General features: G+C 38.0%; 1 long non-coding RNA gene across 1 annotated transcript in view; it reads left to right on the top strand.

Moving 5' to 3' along the window:
- The window catches only part of LOC143669797 (uncharacterized), a 36,723-nt gene that overhangs the window by 5,700 nt on the left and 3,795 nt on the right, over positions 1–27,228 (top strand). The window contains exon 3 of the long non-coding RNA XR_013169067.1: positions 4,303–4,374. This is a non-coding gene — a long non-coding RNA (uncharacterized LOC143669797). The remainder of the gene's footprint in view (positions 1–4,302; positions 4,375–27,228) is intronic.

Genomic DNA, 27,228 nt, shown 5'->3' with positions numbered 1-27,228 from the left:
TTTGAGTTTGTACTGTGATTGCTTAAATAAACTTTCAGAATTCTCTCACACAGGTTCATTATCTTAATTAATAAAACCTGAAATTGTCAATATGGTGAAAAGTTTTGAAGGGGTATAATAAGGTTATTTTCCTATAATCAAGCTGAAAGAAAGGAAATGTTTCAGATTTGGAGGAAAAGGTAAAGGTAATTTTGAATGAAGGGATAATACTAGAAGATTTTCCTGTGATTTGATAAATGGTAGTTTGAATGTATGCAGCTTATGGGTATCTTTTGGACACCAGCAGTGTGTATGGCAGTTAAAAGAAAAGCAGAGTCTAAATGCACAAGTGAAGAGGTTAAAGACACTCAGTCAACTCCAAAAATTTGCATAAGGCTGTGACTAAGTGAAAGAAGAACAATAATGAACAAGAAGAAACCACTGCAATAGGGAGGATGAGAGGAGTAAGTGATAAAGGAAGAATACTGTAAACTCTCTATTTACATACTGAATTGTACTTCAGAATTTGGGGGCATACTCCCAAGTATATAGTTTCAGAGACTTGTTTGTTCATGGCTGCATGGTTTGTATGGTGTCCTGGTTGGAATCCTTTCTATAGATTAGGGTTTTTTTTGTTTGTTTGTTTGTTTTTTCTGATGGTCTCAGAATGCTTTGAAACAAAGGAGTGGAGGATACAGCCTTATCTATAGAACAGTTTATAAAGGCTTAACTGGGAATGAGCTATCTTCTTCATTTGCCTTGTAACAAAGGCACCCAAAACTCTGAAGTTTCCATCAACACATCTGAAAATCATTTGAATTTGGAGAGAGTGAAGCATGAACCCATTATTGCTGCCTCCCTGGAGCTTCTAGTGAACAAATGTTCTCCTGGGAATTAATTATAAAAGGAAATGTAATTAAAAGAAATGCATTTCTTAAATTAGAGAAGTGAAGAAAACTAATAAACACAATATCCATGAGAATTATGTTAATCCTAAAAAAGATCAACCTTTGTACATGTGTTGTTTTGAATATTCAATACTTTTCAGATTACATAGTCTCATACATAGTCAATGGACTAGGAGCCAGTTAGGTCAAGTTCATAACCATTGTCATTCTTATTATCACCATCATTGCCATCAAGGTTTATTGAATACTTACTATATACTAGTAATTGTATATACTGTAATTGTGCAAATATCATTTTAACCTCATGAAAACCATTTGATAGGTTCATCTTTTACTGATTTATATTAGTTATTTCACCTGATCATGAAAAAATTATTAAAATCCCAGAGAAATTTGAAAATATATATTTATATACTACAGAGCATTTGATAGCATGATAATAATCAAAACTTACTCAATTCCCCACCATCAGAAGCATATAATTCAGTCAAAGTTAAAAAAGGACACATAAAAATAGGGTAAATTAATATGTAGTAAAGGAAACTATCTTTCTGTATATAGAAATAATATGAAACATTACAATAACAACTAATTTAATCCCAATCTGTTATTGATGAATTATTCTTGAATTATTCTGAACTGAAATCAGTAAGTAATGATGCATAATCCTTTTTACATAGCAAAAAGGTTTTAAAATTTAATTTTTTATCTATATTTATACATATTATGAATTTTTTCCAAGTCTTACTTTTATATTTAAGTTTTGTCAAATGCTGTAGGGAGTACCTCATAACATTCTATTAATAATAAATGTTTGAAGACTTAAAGATTTGAATCTTTTGTAATAAGAACTTGGATTGTATCCATTTCAACATGGATTTTCTTGGTGGGAAGATTTCAAATTAGTTACATAATTTACCTTGTTTTAGTTTGTAAATGCAGCCAGAGTGCAAAATATCAGAAATGCAATGGCTTTTCTTTTAACTTTTTAAATGTATAGTATAACATATATGCAAAGCAAAGAAATGAAAAAGCAACAATTTTCAAAGCACTATTCAAAAGTAGTAACGGGACAGATCCCAGAGTTTGTCATGTGCTACCATAAAATCATTTCAGATCTTTCCTTCTAACTGCTCCAGAATATAAGAGAATAGAAGGCTTAAATATTTTTTTATCATGACAATTGACATTTTCTTCCTTTTTTTGTGAAAAATAGCATGTATACAAACAAGCAATAAATTTCAAAGCACAGCACCATGATTAGTTGTAGAACATATCTCAGAGTTTGACATGGGTTACAAATCCACAATTTTAGGTTTATACTTCTCTAAGATACCAGAGACTAAAAGAGATGTCAATTTACTAATTCAGCAATCATATTCATTTGTTAAATCATAACTTCTCATCTAACTCCACCATCACCTTTAATCCTTCTATCCCTCTCTTTAGGGGTGCTTGGACTATGGCCGTTCTAACTTTTTCATATTAGAAGGGTCTGTCACTAATTTGGAATAGGGGGATGGAACTATCTAATGTTCTGGAGAGACTGGGCCCTCTAGGTTTCAGGACTTATATGGTCCAGGGACCTATCTGGAGGTTGTAGGTTTCTGGAAAGATACACTAGTGCATGGAAACTTTGTGGAATCTTATATATTGCCCTACGTTTTCTTTAAGATTGGCTGGAATGTTCCTCATTGGGGTTTGACATGTTATTATAGGTAGCAATGTCTAACTGAAGCTTGTATAAAAACAACCTCTGAAGTAGTCTCTCAACACTGTATGAACTCTCTGCCATTGATACTTTATTAGTTACACTTCTTTTCCCCCTTTTGCTCAGGATAAAATTGTTAATCCCACAGTGCCAGGGCTGGATTTATCCCTTGGATTCATCTCTCACATCACCAGGGAGACTTTCACCCCTGGATGTCATTTCCCACATGGGGGGAGGGCAATGATTTCACTTGCAGAGTTGAGCTTAGGGAGAGTGAGGTGAAATCTGAGCAACAAAAGATGTTTCTCCTGAAGTAACACTAAGGCATACCTATAGGTAGTCTAAGCTTCTCTGCTATCTGCATAAGCTTCACAAGATTAAGCCTCAAAATCAAAGGCATGGCCTATTGATTTGGGTGTCTCTAAAGTTTTACACAGTTTCAGGGGTGAAGTTTAATAGTTCTATAATTTTTCTCCCATCCCTCAAGGGCCTTTGCCAATACTTTTTAATCATCTGCTTAATATACTTGAGGATGCATCTAGGAATTGCATTAAGCTATACAGGATTAAAGGACCTCTTTCTTATTCTGGGCTCCCTGTGTTTCAACTGGTCAAATGATCTACACATATAGATTGAGTTAGATTATTTGCTACAGAAAATTTCAGTTCCAGACCAAATAAACCTTTCTTCCTTTGGTCTCAGGGAGTATGTGTGGTTCCAATATAAAGACATTGTCTTCCTTACCTCTGTGCTCTGAATTACTTTAAACCCAATCTGATTGGCTTATTCTTATCTCTAAATATCACATTATACATATATATGTATATCAGCCTTTTGAAATCCAGAAATTATAATTACCCTCCAGACTAAATGTGTCTTCTATAAAAGCTTACAATTTAGGCCCCTGTTTTCTTGCAAGTATTTTTGAAGATTGAAAGCATTTCATTTTGTTTCTGGCTTATTTTGACTCACCAAATGTCCCACACATTCATTCATGAGCTTGTTCATGACTTCATTCCTTTTTTTTGTAGCAGCACAACATTCATTCATAAGTATATACCATTATTTTTCATTCTACTTCTCTGTCAGTGCATCCTTCATCCACCTGCATTCATCAGGTATCATGTAGAGGGACCAAAGTTCACAGTCCATCAACACACTCAATTTTAGATAATTTTATTGTTCCCAAGAGAAAGAAAACCAGTAAACACACCCTCAACAAATATGAAATCTAAACTTAAATCTTGTCCCTCTCCCCATTACACACCTCTGCTGTTGCTGTGGTAGTGCTGATGCTTTCCTTTTAAACATAGTCCATAGCATGCAGTAACAGTTTATCCCCTGCACCCTGAACTTAAAGAGCCTTTGTACATGAATCATACCTTTGAAACAGTTCTTGCAAGAACTAATTCATATTTTTAATATTAATCATGGAACCTTTAGGTGTATACAACCCCTTTCTATCTTGTTCATCTTCAATATGGTAATATTACTTATAGACCCACTAGATATCTGCCTTCAATTCTATCTATTCCCTTACATTGGAGTACAACCTGATTAGCTAACCATCCACCCATCTCTAGCATTTATGTATCTCTAAACCCCTTATATTCGGTATTATAAGCTTCTGGTTTTACCTTTAACATGGTCATAAAAGTGAATCCTACAGTATCTCTAATTTTGTGTCTGGCTTGTTTCACTCAGCATTATGTTATGAAGGCTCATCCATCTTGACATGTGCTTGAGGACATCATTTTGTCTTACTGCTGCATAATCGTATGTATATATCATTGTATGTATATATATCCATCAAATGTATGTACCACATTTTGATGATCCACTCACCTCTTGATGGGCATTTGGTTTGTTTCCATCTTTTGGTGATTGTGAATAATGCTGCTTTGAACATCGTTGTGCAAATGTCTGTTTGTGTCATTGCTTTCAGCTTTTCTGGGTATGTTCTAAGTAGTGTTATTGCTGGGTCATAGGGCAACTCAATATTTAGTTTCTCAAGGAACTGCAAAACAGTCTTCCATAGTGACTGCACCATTATACATTCCCACCAGCAGGGTGTAAGTGTCCCATTTTCTCCACATCCTCTCCAATATTTAGTTTCCTGTTTGTTTAATAGCACCCATTCTTATAGGTGTGAGATGGTATCTCATTGTAGTCTTGATCTGCCTTTCCCTTGTAAAAAATGAAAATGAGCATCTTTTCATGTGCTTTTGAGTCATCTGTATTAGCTCTTTAGAAAAATGCCTATTCATGTCTTTATCCCATTTTATAATTGGGTTGATGATTCTTTTGTCATTGAGTTGTATGATTTCTTTGTATATAAAGGAAATCAAATATTTGTCCAATACGTGATTTCAAAATATATTCTCCCATTGAGTGACTGCCTCATCACCTTTTTCACAAAGTCTTTTGAAGTTCAGAAGCATTTGATTTTGAGGAGATCCCATTTATCTATTTTTTATTTTGCTGCTTTTGCTTCGGGTGTAAAGTTTAGGAAATTACCCCCTATTACTAAGTATTGAAGATGTTTCCCTACATTTTCTTCTAGAAGCTTTATGGTGCTAGTTCTTATATTTAGGTATTTGACCCACTTTGATTTAATTATTGTGTAGGTTGTAAGATAGGGATCCTCTTTCATTCTCTTGGCTTTTGATTTCAGTTCTTCCATGCCCAATTATTGAAAAGAATATTTCATCCCAGTTCAGAGGATTTGGGGCCCTGTCAAAAATCAGTTGACCATAGATTTGGTGCTCTATTTCTACACTTTTGATTTGATTCCATTGCTCAATGCTTCCATTTTTGTGCCAATGCAATGCTGTTTTGATCACTGTGATTTTATAATAGATTTCACAATCAGGGAGTGTTAATCCTCCCACTTCATTCTTCTTTTTTAGAATGATTTTAGCTATTCAGGGTTTCATTCCCTTCCAGATGAATTTGGTCTTTAGCTATTCCAAATCTTCAAGGTAGGTTGTTGAAATTTTATTGGTACTGTGTTGAATCTGTAGATCAGTTTGGGGAGAATTGACATCTTAACTATATTTAGCCCTCTTAGCCATGAGCAGGGAATGTCTTTCCACTTATTTAGATCTCTTTTGGTATGTTATGCTGTTTTCTGCATCCAAGTCCTTTACATCCCTAGTTAAGTTCATTCCTAAGTACTTAATTCTTTTATTTGCTATTTTGAATGGTATTTTTTCCTTAACTGATTTTTCAGCTAGGCCATTGCTTGCATAATGAAATGTTGTTGATTTTTGCACTTTAATTTTATGTCCCACCTCCTTGTTGAATTTGTTTAATAGCTCAAGTAACATTGCTGTAGATTTCTCAGGATCTCCCAAGTATACTGTCACATCATCTGCCAATAATGAGAGTTTTACTTTTTCCTTTCCAGTTTGGATGCTTTTTCTTTCTTTGTCCTGCCTGGTTGCTCTACCTTGAACTTCTAGCACAATGTTGAATAATAGTGGTGACAGTGGACATTCTTGTCTCATTCCTGATCTTAGGGGGGAATGCTTTAAGTCTCTCTCCGTTGAGTATGATTCTGGCTATCAGTTTTTCATATATTCCCTTTATCATACTGATGTAGTTACTTTTGATTCCTACCTTTTAGAATGTTTTTTTAATCAGAAAATTATACTGAACTTTGTCAAATGCTTGTTCAGCATCAATCAAGATGATCATGTGATTTTTCCCTTTCGATTTGTTAATGTGCTGTATTACGTTAATTGATTTTCTTGTGTTGAACCATCCTTGCATCCTGGTATAAAACCCACTTGGTCATGATGTATAATTTTTTTAATGTGTTGTTGGATTCAATTTGCTAATATTTTATTGAGATTTCTTGCATCTGTGTTTATTAGGGAGATTGGTCTGTAGTGTTCCTTTCTTATACCATCTTTACATACTAAAATGATACTGGCTTCATAAAATGAGTTAGGTAGAGTTCCTTTTTCCTCGATTTTTTGGAAAAGTTTGAGCAGGATTGGTGTTAGTTCTTTTTGGAATGTTAGATAAAATTTACCTGTGAAGCCATCTGGCCCTGGGCTTTTCTCTGTAGTAGATTTTTTTATGGCTGATTGAATCTCTTTACTTGTGATTGGTTTGTTGAGATTTTCTATTTCTTCCTGAGTCAGTGAGCTTGTTTGTGTGTCTCCAGGAATTTGTCTCTTTCATCTAAGTTGCCTAACTTGTTGGCATAAAATTGCTCATAGTATCCTCTTATGATTTCTTTTATTTCTTCAGGGCCTGTGGTAACACAACCCTTCCCATTTCTGATTTTGTTTATTCGCATCCTCTCTCTTTTTTTCTTTGTCAGTCTTGTTAGTGGCCCACCAATTTTATTGATTTTCTCAAAAGAACCAACTTTTGGTTTTATTGATTCTTTCGATTGTTCTTTCATTCTCACATTCATGTATCTCTGCTTTAATCTTTGTTATTTCCCTTTTTCTATTTACTTTGGGATTAGTTTGCTGTTGTTTCTCAAGTTCCTCCGAGTGTGCTGTTAAGTCCTCTATTTTTGCTCTTTCTTGTTTTTTAATACAGGCATTTTGGGCAATAAATTTCCCTCTCAGAACAGCCTTTGTTGAATCCCAAAAGGTCTGATAAGTTGTATTCTCATTTTCCTTCATCTCCGGATAGCTGCTGATTTCGCTAGCAATTTCTTCTTTGACACACTAGTTGTTTAAAAGTGTGTTATTTAATCCTCATATATTTGTGAATATTCTCATTCTTTGGTGGTTATTGAGATCTAGCTTCATCCCATTGTGATCAGAGAAAATGCTTTGAATAATTTCAATGTTTTTAAATTTATGAAGACTTGTTTTGTGAACCAGCATATGATCTATCTTAGAGAATGTTCTATGTGCACTAGAGAAGAGTGCATATTCTTGTGCTTTGGTGTGCGATGGCCTATATATGTCTGTTAGGCCTAATTCATGCATCAAATTATTTAACTTCTCTATTTCCCTATTGATCTTCTGTCTGGTTGTTCTATCTATAGAGGAGAATGGTGTATTGAAGTCTCCCACTATTATGTTGAAACATCTATTGCTCCCTTCAGTTCTGCCAAACTCTGTCTCATGTACTTTGGAGCTCCTTGATTGGGAACATAAACATTTATGGTTGTTATAACTTCTTAGTGAATTGACCTCTTAATTAGTATATAATGTCCTTCTTTATCTCTTATGATGTTTACTTTTAAAGTCTATTTTGTCCTATATTAGTATAGCTACTCCTGCTTTCTTTTGATTACAACTTGTGTGGAAAATCTTATACCATCCTTTTGCTTTCAATCCATTTGTATCCTTGTGTCTAACATGACACAAGGATACAAATATGCCTTGTAAGCAGCATATAGCTGTATTACATTACTTAATCCATTCTGCCAATCTATATCTTTTAATTAGTAAGTTTAGTCCATTAATATTTGAAGTTATTACTGAACAGGTGTTTCTTTATTCCACCATCTTATATTTTTATTTTGTCATATCTATATATTCTTTTCCACCTTTCTCTTTACATGCTTTAAATTACTCTTAATGGTACTCTTCAATTCTGTGCCCTCCTCCAGACCTCCTTCTCCTGTCTCTTCTTTTTCAGCCAGCAGAGCTCCTTTTAGTATTTTTTGTAGGGCCAGTCTTTTGTTGACACATTCTTTCAGCACTTCTTTGTCTGTGAAAACTTTAACCTCTCCCTCAATTTTGAAGGATAATTTGGCTGGGTACAGAATTCTTGGCTTTAAGTCTTTCTCTTTCAGGATCTTGAATATATTCTTCCACTGCCTTCTCACCTCCAAGATGCTAGCTGAGTGGTCTGAACTCAGTCTTATTTGGTTTCCCTTGTATGTAGTAGATTGCTTTCTTCTTGCTGCTTTTATGATTTTCTGCTTCTCTTCAACATTTGACAGACTGATTAGTATGTGCCTTGGGGAAGGCCTATTTGGATTTATTCTGTTTGGTGTTCATTGGTGTTCTTTGACTTTTATATTATGTCCTTTATGAGGGTTGGGTAGTTTTCCTCCATTATATCCCCAAATACTCTTCCTAGCCCTCTACTTCTCTCTTCTCCTTCTGGGGCACCAATGATTCTTATATTTGTGCACTTAGTTTTGTCTATCATTTCCCTGAGATCCAACTCAATTTTTTCCATCATTTTTGCCATTTGTTCTTTTGAGTCTTTGAAGTCAATTGTTGTGTCCTCTATATCACTTATTCTTTCTTCTGTCTCTTCAAATCTGGTGTTGTATGCTTTTGGCATTGTTCTAGTTTGCTAGCTGCTGGAATGCAATATACCAGAAATGGAATGGCTTTTAAAAAAAGAAGTGTAATAAGTTGCTAGTTAACAGCTCTAAGGCTGAGAAAATGTTCCCAATTACAACAAGTCTTTAGAAATGTCCAATCAAAGGCATCCAGGGAAAGATACCTTTGTTCAAGAAGGCCAATGAAGTTCAGGTTTCTCTCTCATCTGAGAAGGTATATGGTGAACACAGCTACTCTTTCAGCTGGAAGAGCACATGGTGAACATAGTGTCACCTGCTAGCTTTCTCTCCTGGCTTCCAGTTTCATGAAGCTCCTTGGGAGGCATTTTCCTTCTTCACCTCCAAAGGTTGCTGGCTTGTGGACTCTCTGCTTTGTGGTGCTGCAGCATTCTCTGCTCTCTCTGAATCTCCTTCATTCTCCAAAATGTTTCCTTTTTTATAGGACTCCAGAAACTTCTCAAGGCCCACCCAAATGGGTGGAGACATGTCATCACCTAATCCAACTTAACAACCACTGTTAATTAAATCACATCTAAAGAGAGGTGCTCTGATTACAGTTTCAAACATACAGTATTGAATAGAGATTATTCTGCCTTTACAAAATAGGATTTTGATTAAAACATGGCTTTTCTAGGGGACATACATCCTTTCAAACCAGCACAAGTATATTTTTTTATTTGGTCAACAGAGTCTTTAATGTCTGTGATATCTGTTATTTTCTATTTATTCTTTCAAATTCCTCTTTGTGCTCTTCTACTGTCTCTCTTTCATGTTGTTTTCTATCCCACTTATCTTATTAAATAGAGTTGTATGAACATCTTTAATTAGTTGTTCCAACATCTGTGTCTCCTCTGGTGCTTTAATTTGGTCATTAGGCAGAACTGTATCTTTCTGCATTGTGATATGCTTATTGATCATCTGCTGCATTCATGGCATGTAAATATCTTGATTTATTTATTTTGGGAATTGATTTCTTTTAGTAGTCTAGGGCCTTGTGTTTTCAGGATGGTTGTAGAGCAGGGAATAGGGTATGGGGTGGGGCACTCAGTGCGGTGATTTGTTTCAGGGCAAGTATAAGCACAGGTTAGGGATGTTATGCTGATGCTTGTGAATGTGAGCACCCAGCAGTCAGGGAGTACAAAGCTGTGTGGGTTCACCGGTCTGGGGGACCTGAACCAGGTGTCCACTGGACTAAGAAATGGGGCCCTTCATGCACATGTGTAGAGCTGTGGCAGCAGGTCAGCATTATGCCATCATGGGTTGGGACAGATGTGACCCAGCTGTGCATTTCAGCACTTTCTCAGAGCTTGGAAATGTGGCTGAGGTGCATGTGCATGCACGGTTCTAGGACTGCCATCAACTGTGCTTCCCAAAGCTAAATGATGTGATTTGGGGCCTGTGCACATGTGGGAAAAGGAGTGGTATAAGCTGATGTACAGAGCTGGGGGGGGGCAGGATGAGGCTGTGCAACACTATGGGCAGGGGGATAGTGTAGTCTAGGTATGGAGGTTAGTGCCTGCAACCTTTATGCACTGGCAACAGCCTGCAGGGAACAGGGACAGGGAGATAGTGCTTGGAGGAGGTCCAGGAGAGGTGGGTTTGGCTGAACTTGGGTGTGGGTTTGGGGTAGGTAGGTGCACTGGGGGCTTGTGGGGTGGGGGCATCTGTAGCACAGGGAATGGGAATGGGTGATGGGGTTCAGGTGCTTGGGGAGTGGGGTGTGTCACCACTCATGGGACTGTGCTGGTGAGTGTAGCATGCCCAAGGAACATGGTCTGGCCTATTTTCTAGACCTCAGCTCCCATCTGTGCCCTTCTGTGGGCTCTGCACCTCTGCATCAGGTTCCAGCTTTCTGCCTCAGCCTCTGCAACCAGGGTTGCCCCATGTGGTGCAGAAGGCTCTCCTAGGTCAGCTGCACTCCCAAATTGCCACCTTAGTCACCCTCCTGTCCCTTCTCTAATGTTTCCATGGAGCAGGGCTAATTTCAAGCTTCTCTATTCAGCCATCTTCCTATAAGTCTTTTGTTCATTATTAATTTCCAGCTTCACTCCATTTTGATCAGAGAAAGTGCTTTGAATAATTTCAGTGGTTCTAATTTATAATGATTTTGTGCCACAGCATATGATCTATACTGGATAATGTTCTATGAGCATTACAGAATATGTATGTCCTGGTATTTGGGGATGTAATGATCTATACATGTCTGTTAGGTCTAACCCATTTATCAAATTACTTAAGTTCTCTATTCCTTTCTGATCCTCTGTCTTGTTGTTGTGTCTATAGAGAATAGTGCCTTGAAGCCTCTTACTATTTTTGAAATATCTATTGCTCCCTTCAGTTTTGTCAATATCTGCCTCATGTACTTTGGAGGTCCTTGATTGGGAGCATAGACATTTATGATTGCTATTTCTTCTTGATGAATTGTCCCTTTTATTAATATATAGTGTCCTTCTTTTTCTCTTGTGATGTTTTTTATATTTAAAGTCTGTTTTGTCTGATATTCCTATAGCTACTCCTGCTTTCCTTTGGTTACAGCTTGCATGAAACATCTTTTTCCATTCTTTCACTTTCTTTTTCTTAACTTTTTATTGTATATTATAACGTATATACAAAGCAAAGAATAAAAAGCAATAGTTTTCAAAGCACTCTTCAACAGGTAGTTACAGGACAGATCCCAGAGTCTGTCTTGGGCTACCAGATGAACTTCTCTGATTTTTCCTTCTACCTGCCCCAGAATATAAGACAATAGAAGGCTTAATTGGTTTTTTCTCACAAGAATCAACTTTTCCTCTCTTTTTGTGAAAAATAACATGTGTACAAAAAAGCAATAAATTTCAAAGCACAACACCACAATTAGTTGTAGAACATATCTCAGAGTTTGACATGGGTTACAATTCTACAACTTTAAGTTTATACTTCTAGCTACACTAAGATACTGGAGACTAAAAGATATATCAATTTATTGATTCAACAATCATATTAATTTGTTAAACCCTGTCATCTCTTCTAACTCCTCCATCACCTTTCATCTTTCTATCCCTCTTGTGATAGTTAGATTCAGTTGTCAACTTGGCCAGGTGAAGGCATTTAGTTCTGTTGCTGTCGTCCTGAGTCAATGGTACATGAATCTCATCTGTTGCTCATTACATCTGCAGTCAGCTAAGAGGCAAGTCTGCTGTAATGAATGATGTTGGATTTAATTGGGTAATTGTTTAAATGAGAGAGCTCAATGTAGCACAGCCAAATCAGCTCAGCATACCTCACTTCAGCACTTGCAACTCAGCTCAGGCCTTTGGATATGCAGAAAGGAATCACCCCACGGAAAGTTGTTGGAGCCTAGAGGCCTGGAGAGAAGGCCAGTGAAGATCGCCTTGTGCCTTCCTACATAATAAAGAACCTCAGTCAAAAATTAGCTGACTTTCCTCTGAAGAACTATATGTTAATTTAATAAATCCCTTTTTATTGAAAGCCAGCCCATCTCTGGTGTGTTGCTTTCTGACAGCTAGCAAACTAGAACACCTCTCTTTTGGGATGTTTGGGCAATGGCCATTCTAAATTTTCATGTTGAAAGGTCTGAAACTAGTACAAGGTAGGGAGATGGAACTATCTGATGTTCTGGAGAGCCTGGGTCCTCTAGGTTTCAGGATTTATCTGGTTCAGGGACCCATCTGAAGGTTGTAGGTCTCTAGAAAGTTACACTAGAGTATGGAACCCTTGTGGAATCTTATATATTGTTCTAGGTGTTCTTTAGGATTGTCTAAAATGTTCCCAGTTGGGGGTTGGCACGTTATGATAGGTATCAAGGTCTAATTGAAGCTTGCATAAGAGCAACCTCCAGAGAACCTCTTGACTCTATTTAAACTCTCTCTGTCACTGACACTTTTTTATTTACACTTCTTTTTCCCTTTTGGGTCAGTTCCATTCTTTCACTTTCAATCTATTTGTATCCTTGTGTCTGAGATGAGTATTTTGTAAACACCATATAGATGAATCATATTTCTAATGAATTCTGCCAATCTGTATCTTTTAGTTGTTAGGTTTGTTCCATTAGCATTCAAAGTTATTACTGTAGAAGCATTTCTTGAATCCATCATTTTATCCTTTGGATTTATTTGCCAGATCTATATCTTCTTTTTCTCTTTTTATCATTTAGATTACCCTTACTGGTACTCCACAATTTGGTGTCCTCCTCCAGACCTCCTTCTGTTGCTGTTGGTTTTTTTCCCAGCAGGCAGAACTCCCTTTAGTAATTCTTGTGCAATTGGTCTCTTGTGGACACATTCTTTCAGCCTTTGCTTGTTTGTGAAAATTTTAATCTTTCCCTCTGTTTTGGTGGACAATTTGGCTGGGTACAGAATTCTCGGCTGAAGTCTTTCTTTTTCAGGATCTTAAACATATCATACCACTGCCTTCTTACCTCCATAGTACCAGTTGAGTAGTCCAAATTCAGTCTTATGTGGTTTCTCCAGTATGTAGTAGATGCTTTTCTCTTGCCACATTTAGCATTTTCTGCTTCTCTTCACCATTTGACAGACTGATTAATATGTGTCTTGGGATTGGCCTATTTGGATTTATTCTGTTTGGAGTTCATTGGGTTTCTTTGACTTGCACGTTTATGCCTTTTATAAATGTTGTGAAATTTTTCCTCATTATATCCTCAGCCAGTCTTCCTAGGCCTTTATTCTTCTGTTCTCTTTCTAGGATACTGGTGATTCTTTTATTTGTGTGCTTTGGTTTGTCCATCATTTCCCTGAAGTCCAATTCAAATTTTTCCATCTTTTTTGTCATTTACTCTTTTATGTGTTCCAAATCAGTTGTCCTGTCCTCTAGTTCACTTATTCTTTCTTCTGTCTCATCAATCTGCTGTTGGCCTCTAGTATATATTTTTATTTGGTCTACAGCATTTTTAATCTCTGTGACATCTGCTATTCTTCTGTTTACTCTTTCAAATTTCTCTTTATGCTCATCTAGTGTCTTCTTGATCTCCTTTATGTCATTAGCCACCCCACTGAAGGCTTTTCAACATACCACTGATTTTATTTAGTAAAGTTATATGAACATCTTTGATAAGTTGTTCCAAAGTCTGTGTCTCCTCTGGTGTTTTAATTTGGACATTAAACTGGGCTGCATTTGTCTGCATCTTCATATGGTTAGTGACCTTCTGTTGTCTTCATGGCATGTACATATCTTGACAGGGTTACTTTGGACATTGATTCCTATCAATAGTCTAAAGCTATTTATTTGCAGGATGGCATGGAGTAGGATGCCAGGTTTGGGGAGGAACAGATCAGGGCAGTGACATTTTGCGGTGCAGTTATATCCAGGGGTAGTGGACTCTAGGCTGCTGTCTCTGAATGTGGAGTGTGGGTCATGGGGTTGTGGACATGCAGTATGGGGCCAAGGGTCAAGGTTCATCTTAGGCAGGACTTGGAGCATAGAAGCATTGTGCAGCATACAGAACACAGAGTTAGGGCACAGCAGATTACAGATGGGTTGGCTGAGAAGCTGTGCTAACACTGGTATAGGGACACAATGCATGTGGATCATGGGTGTCAGGTTTTGGAGTCCAAGGCACAGAATTTGAGTCACAGGGAGAGTGGGGCATAGGCTTGTCCTTGAGCATGTGGATGTGTCCAGGGGAAGAAGGATGTGAATGCATGAATGTGTAGTGACAGGGTTCATGTCATAAAGTCTGTGGAACACGCATCAGTGGTGGGTGATGATGGATGCTTGAGGCCCTGGCACAGGTCAACAAGTGCAGGAGTGAGGTGGGGTGGGGGTGTTTGCTTGTACAGGGCAGAGGCTGTGAGGCACAGATTTGCCTGAAACCACCTGACAGGTGTGGGAGAAAGGCACTTGTGCTATGGGGTGGGACAAAGGTGTGCACATGTGTGGAGCAAGGGGGTGGGATACATGGGCCAATACCAAATGCATGGGTGCCTGGTAGAGAAGATGTGGCTGTGCTGGTGTGTGGATTTGGGGGCAGGGAACTTGTGTGTGTGGGTCTGGGGGGCAGGGCCCTGGTGTGCACATGTGCAGAGCTCAGGGACAGTGGGTGGGGATTGTGCCTGCATAAGCTGGTATTGTGTGTGGCCTGAATACACAGGTCAGCCTTTGCCCCAAGCTGAGGGGATGTGGCATGAGTGGTTGTGTGTGTGTGCATGCATCTGGGAAGCCAGATGCTGATGTACATGTGTGCATTGCTCAGGGGGAAGCAGGCAATGTTGAGCAACGGTATGGTCTGGGTGCGGGTGTGGTCTCTGTATGAAGATGGGTCCCTGCAGCCAAGGTGCACAGGTGACTGCCTACAGGGGAAACGGAGGGAGAGCTGGGGGTCAAGGGGCTGGCCACTGGTAAACATGTCTCAGTAAAAGGGTGTGTGATTGTGCACTTGTGTTGGAGAGATTGGTCTGGAATAGGCTTGTGGACATGCAGCTTGGTGTGTGGGGCAAGGACATGTAGGGATGGGGCTGGGGCAGGAATGCTTGAAGTGAGCAGGTTGGGTGGCAGTATTCAGGTGTGTGGGGTGTTGAGGGAGTCATCAGCCATGGCAGGGGGTGGCATGTTCAAGGAACACAGCTTCATTAACTTCTTTGTCCCTGTGTCCCTGTCTGTGCACTCTTGATGGCTCTGGACCTCTGGGCTTCCATCTGGAAGTGCACAAACTAGGCTGTTTGCACTAGCTAGCCAGTCTCCCATTCTCTAGATGTCTCCATTCTTCTACTTTTTCAACCAGGGCTTCCCTATGTGGTGTAGGAAAGCCTCCCATGTCACTTACAGCCTGGAATCACTCCCCCAGTCTTTTTCCTGCCCTTATTTAGTTGTTCTTTGGAGTAGGGGTGAACTCAACCTATCCTATTCTGCCATCTTCCCCTGGAAATCTTTTGAGTAATAATTTTATCACATATAGGTACGAATGGATCATGTCCCCTACCAAGGATGTGTTCAAGTTTTAACTCCTGATCCTCTAGATGGGAAATCATTTGTAAATAAGGTCTTGAAAGATTTAATTATTATAAGGCCAAATTGAATTTGGATGGGCCTTAATCCTATATGACTGGATGTTTTAGTTACCTCATCCGCTTAAGAAAATACAATGCAGTGGGCTGAGTTAAATATTTTGGATTTGCTGGTCCATGGCTTTGAGGCCAAGAGAAGTTCAAATCATATCCAAATCAAGGCCTAATGAAGGTATGGCAGTGTGGTAGTTAGATTCAGTTGTCAACTTGGACAAGTGAGCATACCTAGTTTTGTTGCTATGGACATGAGCTAATGGTACGTGAACCTCATCTGTTGCTGATTTACATCTGCAGTAGGCTAGGAGGCGTTCCTGCTGCAATGAAGGTTGTTTGACTTAATTGGCTGATGCTTAAATGAGAGGCCGCAATGTAGCACAGCCCAAGCAGCTCGGCATTCCTCATCTCAGCACTCGCAGCTCAGCCCAGGCCTTTGGAGATACAGAAAGAAGTCACCCCGGGGAAAGTTGTTGGAACCCAGGGGCCTGGAGAGGTCAGCAGAGACCATCCTGTGCCTTCCCATGTAAGAAAGAACCTCAGTGGAGAGTTAGCTGCCTTTCCTCTGAAGAACTAACAAAACAAATCCCCTTTTATTAAAAGCCAATCCATCTCTGGTGTGTTGTATTCTGGTAGCTAGCAAACTAGAACAGATTTGGTACCAGAGAGTGGGGTGCTGCTGTGGTTTGCAAATACCAGATGTGTTGGAACAGTTTTTTGGATGGCTAAGGGGAAGATTTTGGAGGAACTGTGAAGAGAATAATGGAGAAGTTCTGAAGTGCTTGAAGAGACTGTTGGTGTAGATGGAACTAATACCAATCTTGACAAAGGAGGACACAAAAGGGAGAGATTGGAGTTTGCAGAGCGAGAACCATGGAAGCTCAGGTCTGAAGTCAAGAAACCTCAGCCAAGAGAGTGGACCCACCCATATACATGGAGAGGGTGAGTTTACCCTGAAGGGTGAGGATGAGTCTCCCCTCTCATTGCAGTGGAAGAGTTGTGCAGCCTCAGGCCTTGGAAAAGGTGTAGCATGCTCCTTGGGGGATTGGGAGAGCCTGACTGCCACCACATGGAGGGGTTGAGCATGTGCCCCAGAAATGGCAGAGAGCCCAGGGGTGGCCCTGATGCCTGGAGAGAGTGGAGCTGAGAGGTGGTCTCCTCGATGTTCCCTGAGGTTGATTTGGAAAAGGCAGCCATTGCATAGGCCCTTGGAAGGGGTGGGACTGCCACTTTCTAAAGCCGAAGGATAAATGACTTTCAGACCTTGAAATCCCATGGCACTTGCCCTGCAGGTTTTACATCTGGGTTTCTTCCAATTTTTCCCTATGGAAATGAAAATCTGTATCCTGTGAATATCTTCCTTTGCATATTGGCACCGGACTTGTTTTGAGATTCACAGGTCCACAGCAAGAAGAGAATATTTTGCACCTGTTTAAGGTGATATTTGTAGTTGCCAAGTTGACAAGGGGTGGGCATGTGGTAGTTAGATTCAGCTGTCAACTTGGCCAGGTGAGCATACTTAGTTTTGTTGCTATGGACATGAGCTAATGGTACGTGGACCTCATCTGTTGCTGATTTACATCTGCAGTCAGCTAGGAGGCGTTCCTGCTGCAATGAAGGTTGTTTGACTTAATTGGCTGATGCTTAAGTGAGAGGCCACAATGTAGCACAGCCTAAGAAGCTCGGCATTCCTCAGCACTCGCAGCTCAGCCCAGGCCTTTGGAGATGCAGAAAGAAGTCACCCCGGGGAAAGTTGTTGGAACCCAGGGGGCTGGAGAGAAGGCCAGCAGGGACCATCCTGTGCCTTCCCATGTAAGAAAGAACCTCAGTGGAAAGTTAGCTGCCTTTCCTCTGAAGAACTAACAAAATAAATCCCCTTTTATTAAAAGCAGTCCATCTCTGGTGTGTTGCATTCCAGCAGCTAGCAAACTAGAACAGGCTCTTTTATCAAATATTTGTGTTCTAGGAATATCTTCCCATGATCCTTTTTCCTCAGTTACTCTGTCACATAGAAGAGCACATAGTGACCTCTCCTTTCTCACCTAGATTCTGTTGATCTTCAACTTCTGAAACTTATCTGTGACTTTCTTTCTGTCTGAATTGTATTTTGTTTATAAAGTCCACCAGAAAAAGTATTAAGATCTACCCCAATTGAGTTGCATCACACATTAACTGAATTAGCTTCATCAAATTGTTCCACTTACAATGAGTTCATACCATTGTACCGATGGATTAAGTTTTTCTTGAGTATATACTACTCTCTCCAGATCCCCAAAATACAGGTTCCTTTCTATATGCAAAATACATTTATTCCATCACAACTTCCCCAAAACCTTAAGTCATTTCAGAAAGAAATCTAAGTACAAAGTCTCACAAAAATTTGCCTATGGGTGTGGTCTCCCTTGGCACATAATCCCCCTCTCTCTGTGGACCTGTGTTACATAGAAAATAATTATCTGTTTCCAATACATAAAGGAGGGACAGGCATATGATAAACATTCCCATTCCAATAACAAGAAATTAGGAGGAAATTAAGGATCACTGGTGACAAATAATTCTGAGCACAGCTGGGTATACTCCATCTGAATTCAAGATCTGAGATTCATCTATGGATTTCTGTTTTTATCTCTGGGCCTGATGGAGCAGTGGCACCACCCCTTATAAGCACTTTCACAGTAGCCATACTCTCTGAACACTGGGGGTATATGCTGTACTGACTCCACATAACAGGGTGGCAGCTAGGCTCTGAGAAAATCCTGGAGCAAAGGTCACCTCATATCCAAGCACTGAGGTGGTTGACAAACTCTCAGAAAACACCAGGAAACACCCCACCATCTCTTAGCATTATGGAAGCTGCACTCTTCTTAGAAAACTCTTCTTGCTTTCCACAATTAGTTTACAGATCTCCTCAGCTAAATATCCAAGTTCATCATTTTCATGTTTTGCCTTCCAAGCATCAGAAATCAATTTTGTCAATGTGTTGCAATGACCACTACATCTAAGAGCAAGGTGGACCCAACTTTTACATCACATGAATGGACTCACTCTGTTGGCTCAAGGAGATCTCTTTATTCCAGACCTCAGTGTCCAATATTCTGCCCTTGAAGCTATTCTTACTTCAATTTGTCCCTTCCCTGTCCTTTTCAGTCCAGGCTAGCAATGGAACAGATCATAAAGATTTCACAAAAACTTTTCAAATTTGCATACATTTCACAGTGAGCCAAACTATCAGACAATAGAAACATCCACAGATAGTCCTGCATGCCTGCATTTCTAATCCAGACTTCTGCTGAAATGGCTAACTAGTTCTGTTTTCAGTTTTGACCTATTCTCTGGGGATTCACTTTATGGAAGTTCAGTGAGGTCCCTGATAGAGATTCTTCTGTTTCTAATCTCAGAATATCCAATGCATATACACTCAGAATTTCTTGAACTATCAATTTCTGTGTTGTCTTGCACTTAAGAGTTCATTTATCAGATTATCCCTTTCTTCTCACAGTTTATGATAAACTACCTGGAATAACTGGGCTTTGCTTTCCACAATTAGTTTACAGATCTCCTCAGCTAAATATCCAAGTTCATCACTTTCATGTTTTGCCTTCCAAGCATCAGAAATCAATTTTGTCAAGTTCTCTGCCACTATAAAATAAGAATTGCCTTTCCTCTGGTGCCTGATGACATATTAATCATTTCCTTCTAAGGACTCTTTGAAAGTGCCTTAGTAGCCACACTTCTACCAATAATCTCTTCAATGGAATCTAGATCTTTTCTATCAAGAACATCACAATTCTTCTGACCTCTTACAATGATTCATTTCCAAAGCTATTTCCACAATATTTTTGGGGGGGTGGATGCATGGTCCACAAATGTAACCCATGTCTCCTCCATGAAAGGTGAGCATTCTACCACTGAACCACCTGTGCAGCCCTCCACAGACATTTTTTGTATTTGATATGTCAGCACTCAATTTTCCAGTGCCAAAATATGTTTCAGATTCCTCAGCTGTCAAGCAAATACAATACAATGAGTTGGCTTAAAAATAGGAACTTATTGGCTCATGGTTTTGAGGATAGAAGTGCAAATGAAGGTCTTATTAAGATGATGCTTTCCTACAATAGTTTGGAATTCCATAGCTGGCCACTAATAAACTTGGTCCTTAGCCTCCTTAATCACGTGGCAATGCTCATGGCAGCCCCACCTGATCTTTCCTTTGTCTCCCAGGCTCCATTGTCTTTCAACTTCTGATGGCTCCATATGTGTATTAATTTCATTCTTCTTATAAAGGACTCCAGTAGTAAGACTAAGACCCATCCTGATGGAGGTGGGCCACAACTTAATGGAAATAACCTCATTACAACTTATTATATTCCATGGTTTCACACCCACAGAATGGATTATGTGTAAGAACATGTTTCTTGGGCCACGGTGCCTCAGCAGGCAAGAACGCTTGCCTGCCATGCCAGAGGACCCGGGTTCAATTCCCAGTGCCTGCCCATGTTAAAAAAAAAAAAAGAACATGTTTCTTGGGGGTTACGTAGCTCTAAACCACTGCAGCACATTTAGCAATGACATATAACCTCAAATTTTATCTGTGGATGTCTTAATATCTCCCTCCATTTTGAAAGATAGTCTCACTGGTTTTAAAATGTTTGGTTGGCAATTGATTTTTTTTAATCACTTTGATTACACTTCCCATTGCCTTCTTGTCTCCAGGATTTCTTATGAGAAATGGAAGTAACTTAGCATCCATATTTCTACCAATAATATAGTAGTAAATTATCTAGAGCACCCTTGCTTGTCCCTTGAAGTTATCACAACACTATCCTGTTATTCATATCCACCTGTTTCAATTATGTTTCTGGGATAGTTCTCATTAAGTGTACTTTGTGTGTGGTTTTCTGTCCTCCGTAAATGTGAATATTAATGTTTTTCACTAAATATTAGATCTTTTTCCTGTTATTTCTTTGAATATTCTTGCTTACACTTTTTTCTCTTTCTTCTTCACCCAGGACATGGTAATCTTCAGGTCTCTTAGTTTCTCTTCACTTTTTTGATAATTTTTCTGTCTATTCTTCAGCCTGTATCATTTCACCTGTCTTCTATTTAAGTTTCTTCTTTTTTCTTCAGTCAACTACAAACTACTGTTGAAACTCTCTAGGGAATTTGAAATTTAAGTTATTTGGTTCCCTTGGAAAATTTCTATTTCTTTATGAACCCTCATATTGTTCATCCATTACTTTCATGAAATCCTTTAGTTCTTTCTCCATTTCTTACTTTATCTTCTTGAGCATGTTCAGCATCATTTCTTTAAAGTCTTTTTCTGGTTTATCCAAAGACTATTCTTCTTTGATGTTTTCTGGATTTTTATTTTGCTGCTTTCAATCAGTCATCATTTCCTGTTTCTTTGTATTGTAGTCCTTACTTGCATAATTTACAGCTCAATATTTGAAGATCTTATCTCTGAGATTTTGTCCTTGGTATGTCTATTCCTTACATTAGTATCCATCTAATGATATAAAAGAGATTTCCTTAGGTGCAAGGTCCTAACTAAAAAAAAATGCAACGATTGTGAAAAAAACATCTTTTATAATCTTTGTAGTTTGGTTCTGCTTCAGTTGATGCTTTTCTTCAGTGTTTAGCCCTACTTTGAATATCAGCAGAGGATTATATGTAGTGCAGGTCTGACTTCCTGTTCCCTGAACCTTTGTCTTGTCCTGGGTTTTCAAGATTTCCTATGGCCATAGGAACTTCCCCATTTACAGGAATTTGAATGCTCCCTCTAATACCAATGAAATAGATTTTCTCCTTTTCCTGGGTGCTCTAATCTATTGTATGACTATCTAATCTATTAAAGCAGGTCATCCTTTTTAATTAATTGTTTTCCACAAAACAAGTTGTGTTTGGACCAACCAGAGAATAATTTCATAATTCAATATTTCAAATTGTCACCTCATAGATTGTCATGAACATAAAGATACTCTAGAATATGCACAGGGATTGCCCTTCTACTGCAGGAACAAGGCCAGCAACCCACAATGGGCTCAAATATTGGCTCCACACATGCTATGATGGGTTGGGAAAGGGGCAAGCTAGGTACTTTGAGCTCCTCTTAACATTTAAAAACCTGTATTTGCCCAACTTGTCACTGGCCCAGTTGCACCAGTATCTTTAATTTCTCTTTATTTTGAACTTTAAGGAAAAGGGCTCTGCCAATTTTTGGAGTTTGTTCAAAGGTTCTGTGTAAGTGCACACCCTAAGTGTCTTATGTCATCATCTTGATTAACTAGAAACTTGGGCACATGCTTTATTAGGGAGTGTCAATGCCATTCCTTCTCATTTAGATTTTATTTCTATTTTATACAATTTAATAGGAGAGGTGAATTCAATAAGAGAATAACATTCAAGAGGAAAGCCAACCCATGGTTGGCTATATCAGAGAGATATAGTGCTAGGAATGATATTTCCAAATAAAATAGAAGGAAATTTTGAGTGAGTACTGAAAGAAAAGAAAAAATATCAACCATATGTTGTAGTAGCAATCATCATTTCTAATTTTTTAGTCTCAGAAATTATATCTAATTTAGAACACAATGCTGAAAAAGAACAAGGTCCATATAGCTTTTGTATTAGTTAGCATTCTCTAGAGAAACAGAATCAGTAAGAAACACTAGCAAATATAAAATTTATAAAAGTGTCTCATATAACTGTGGGAATGCAGAGTCCAAATTTTCAGGGCACGTTGTGAAGCCAATGATTCTGATGGAGGGTCTGGATGAACTAAACAGGAGAGGCTCACCAACCAAAGCAGGAAGAGAGACTGTCTGTTCTGAATCCTCCTTAAAAGGCTTCCAGTGATTAGACTAAGCATCACTCATTGCAGAGGACACTCCCCTTTGCTTGATTACAAATGGAATCAGCTGTGGATGCAGATGATGTGGTCATGATTTAATTCTATGAAATGTCCTCATCACAACAGACTATGCAACAGACCAGCACTTGCCCAACCACACAAACAGGTACCAACGTTTGGCCAAGTTGACACATGAACCTGACCATGACAGCTTTCAAGTATTCAGTATTATTAAGTGTGTAAGTTATTACAGTTACAAAAAAGAGTTAATATTTTGGTTCATCTGTCTCATGCACATATATGTTCCCACACATAATCAAGCACACAAAAAATACACATGAACACATACACACTCCTGGACACACAGACACACAACCCTTCCCATTTTCTAAGTTAGAAAGAAACAGTTTCTTGGGCCTATAATTTAATTCATTTAACCAATTAAATCCTCTCAAAAAGTTAAACTATGTTTAAGGACCCAGCCTCAAGTTTAAGCCTTTGGAAAGTATCTTCATTTTGTACATGTGAAAGTGTTTTGACCCAAAATGAAGAAACTTCTTTCCTACCATGATCTTACTAGACTGCTAGGAGGAAGATGTCATTACATGAACACAGGTTTTCTCATTTTTCCTAGTTTGTTTTTTTTTTAAATACGTGGGCAGGCACTGGGAAACGAACCCAGGTCCTCTGGCATTCCAGGCAAGTGTTCTTGCCTGCCCCACAGGTTTTCTCATAATCAATCCTTAGAGAATTTGAATTCACTCCACTTGGTCTTCACCTAATTGTAATTACATTGTCATTCAAATTTCTTCTTATGGTTTCTGGTAATAGACTTTTTTGCAAAACTATTTAAGTAATCTATATCCATGTGCTGTCAAAATCCTGTAACATTTATTTTTGGTGAGGTGCAAAAAAAGTTGTTAAATCAAAATTGAGTTTGAATTAATCACAGTTTCCCAATTAAGTTGCAAGTCTTAATCAAAATCATTTTGGTTTCCCAAAGATTTTAACCAGGTATTATAATTCAAAAATTTAAACCAAATATGTTTTGAGTTTCCTCTATGAGACTTGAAACATAACAAAGTGGTAATTACTAGGAATAGGCAGTTTTTGCTGTAGGGGAGTTTTCAGTAGTTCAAACTAAAAATTGACCATAGGGTAAAAATGGAGGAAGGTGGAAGCTTGGAAAGTTTCTTTGAAAAAATTTAACTTTATTCAAGTTATTATTAATTTATATTAATCATAGTCACTGATTATAGTTTACCTTATGCTACATAAAAATTATTTTCCTTGCTATACCATTAATAAAAACAATAACTGAAAAAAATGCACACTGGTTTTACTGCATTTGTATTGCTTCTTGATTCACCTGATTGTTGCTATCATCTCACACAATATTCATACATTGCTTTTTCACTGTTAGTCATAAGAAAAATATACATTAGGTTAAGATTAATTTTCAGTTACTAAGGAATATGGTTTTTCAATTTAATAGTAAGCAAAACAAGTCTTAAAGATTGACAAATTTGGGGTTAAGTTACAACATGTTACATACTTCTGATTTCACCCAGAGGGCAATCTCCTCTAGACACCATTGTTTCAATTTCTTTATATTTCTGGAGCAGTTATTTAGAAAACAGAATGTGATACCATTTATAAAATTGTGCTTGTTAAAGGGCAACTCTGAATTACAATGATAGCTTAGCTATAAGAAAAGTCACATCCAAGGTAGGGTTTAGAAAACCATTGACATGCATATTTTTGAAGGGTGATGATGAAGACTTAGGTCTTACAGGATTACAAATAAATTACTGCATCACTCCACATTAAAAGAATGTTATATTCTTTTTTTTAATATGTAACCACATGTCAGAATATTAAAAAAATTATAAGACAGGAACAAATTAAGATTCTTTTATATATGGGCTTTAAATTTTTTTAATGAGAGCACAGGTCTCCCACACATAAATGAGCTGCATTTATCCCTTGAGGCACAGGTAGACAGTGGGTTGTCTGGGGATAATATATTTCTTAGAAGTCTTAATACTAATATAAAATTAGGTTCTATAAATTATTCTAAAAGTTTTACATGTGACCTTGGAAAAAGGAATTTCTGCTTCAATGGGCAAATTGCTGTCAACAGAAATAACACAGTTCTGACAAGTTGTCTATTTAGTGGAATTGCCACATTTTTTTCTTCCTATGAAATTATAAAATCTATCAAAAATTATTTATTTTCCCTTAAATGGTATCTGGAAACTAATAACATGCAGTGTTTATTAAGCCTTTGCTATGTTCCAGGTGTATTACATATGTTTCATACTTTCAACAATGCATGTATTAAAATTAATGATTTTTTTCAGGTGGAATAATTGACAAACAGAATAATGAAAAGGTGAAGTTATTTTCCCAAAGAAATGTACCTACTAAGTGGTTTAACCTGGATTTAACTCTGTAAATTGCCTTCAAATCCAACAATTTTAAGCTCATTAGTGTATGAGCCCCATGATAAACCATGGCTGTGTGTACATTGTAGTAAATAAATACAGTTAAATACATGAAATAATTTTTAATATTCATTCATGTAGCCTCTCTTCCATAATGACATAAAAGAAGTTTAAATAATTCCTTTGAACTTCTTTAAATTAAAGAAAATCATACCACTTTCATAAATGATTCACCACAAGGGAAAAAATAAATAAAATAATATAATTGATAAAAATGAAGACCTTGTTCTACATCCTGAAAAATTCTCATTGATAACTTCAAATTTCATTTCTTTAAGATGTGTGTATTTCAGAATTTCCATTCTCTTTCTGTTCTTTACTCTGGGAAAAAGCTGAGATTAGCATCTTCTAGTTGACATCCCCTATGAGTCACAGCAGATTGGTAGACTAGGAATGGGCAACTTATCAAAACTTATAAAAAAGGGTTATAAAAAGAAGTATGTAATACTTTTACATATTATTGTGAAGGCAGTGATTGTACGATATGGCAATCCTATTAATATGGTTGAGTTATCACAGTATTTTATTGAGCTGACATGGCAATAATTTAACGCTTAGTAAACTGATATCCATACATATTCATTCATAGAGAAAAGAAAGTTGAATGGAAAATACTTTGGGAAATTTTTAAAATATGTTTGCATATACATTTGCAAGTCTACTGAATCCAAAATTCAAGTCTTAGATCTTAAGCCCACATAATTTGGAGGTGAACACAAGGTAAGAAACATTGTCTTTAATCTTTAAAGCTTCTACTCTATGGCTGGTATTTTCTGTTTTGTTTTTGCTTTTGGTTATCTTCCCATGACTCTTTACATGGTACCCTTCACTTTCTTGTTCTTCAGGCTGTAACTTAGAGGATTCAGCATTGGGATGTTGATGCATAGAACAAGGAGATGAGTTTGTATCCCTCTACTGAGTAGAGAGAGTTGGGTCTCATGAATATGACCAGTCCTCTCCCATAACATATGGTCTCAACAATCAGGTGTGGAGTACAGGTGAAAAAAGCTTTTATCCTGCCCTCTCTTTAGTCCATTCCATTTACTACCATTAGGATGCAAAGTAGGAGAAGACTGTTATGAGAATGAAGTGGAGAAACACTTTTTCAATCACCTCCAATATCATCATAGTCTTCTGCAATAAGTTTCAGCACAGAACATGTAAAGAATGGTGGCCTCTTACAGAAAATGTACTGAATAGCATAAGGATCACAGAGTGGAAAGGTTATGAAGGAAAGAGGCACAATGAGTCAAAGAAGCTGATTGCCCAGAACTGCAGAGCCAGTGCCAAACACACAGAAGAGTTCATAATAAAGCAGGTATCTTAGTGGGTACCAAATGGCCACATAGCAATCCACAGCCATCACTGCAAGCATAAAGGACTCAGGCGACTTGAAGAATAAGGTGATGTAAATTCGGGCAAGTCTGAGGTTGTAAGATTATAAGTTTTCTGGTTGGATGAAAGTTAAAGAGCATCTTGGGGATAAAAAGGGTGCTTGTGACGGTCAGGCTCATGTGTCAACTTGGCCAGGTGTTGGTGCCCAGTTGTCTGGTTAGGCAAGTGCTGGCCTGTCTGTTGCTGTGAAGACCTTTCATGGACTTAAATGATAATCATGTTGCCTGCATCGACTGCTATTTGCATTTGCAATCAGCTAAGGGGAGCGTCTTCTGCAATGAGTAAAACTCAGTCTAAAATTGGAAGGATTTTAAGGAAGATTCAGAAAAGACAATCACTCTTTCTGCTTCAGTCAACCTCTCCTAAGAGTTCATTGAGCTTCTTTGGAGCTGCCAACTCATGGCCTGCCCTATGTTGTGTGAGACACTTTTATAAATTTTATATTTACAGATATCTCCTGATTGTTCTGTATCTATACAGAACATTAGCTAATACAGTGCTAAAAACAGGTTGAGAAATGTCAGATGACAAGGGAAGTGATTTATGGGCATCCAGAGAAAGAAAAATCAAGAACCAATAGAGAGAGGGCAG

This window comes from Tamandua tetradactyla, chromosome 26 (genome assembly GCF_023851605.1).
Source record: "Tamandua tetradactyla isolate mTamTet1 chromosome 26, mTamTet1.pri, whole genome shotgun sequence".
Lineage (NCBI taxonomy): Eukaryota > Metazoa > Chordata > Mammalia > Pilosa > Myrmecophagidae > Tamandua > Tamandua tetradactyla.
The sequence above is the reverse complement of the archived record's forward strand: the minus strand, read 5'-3'. Positions and strand labels throughout refer to the sequence as shown.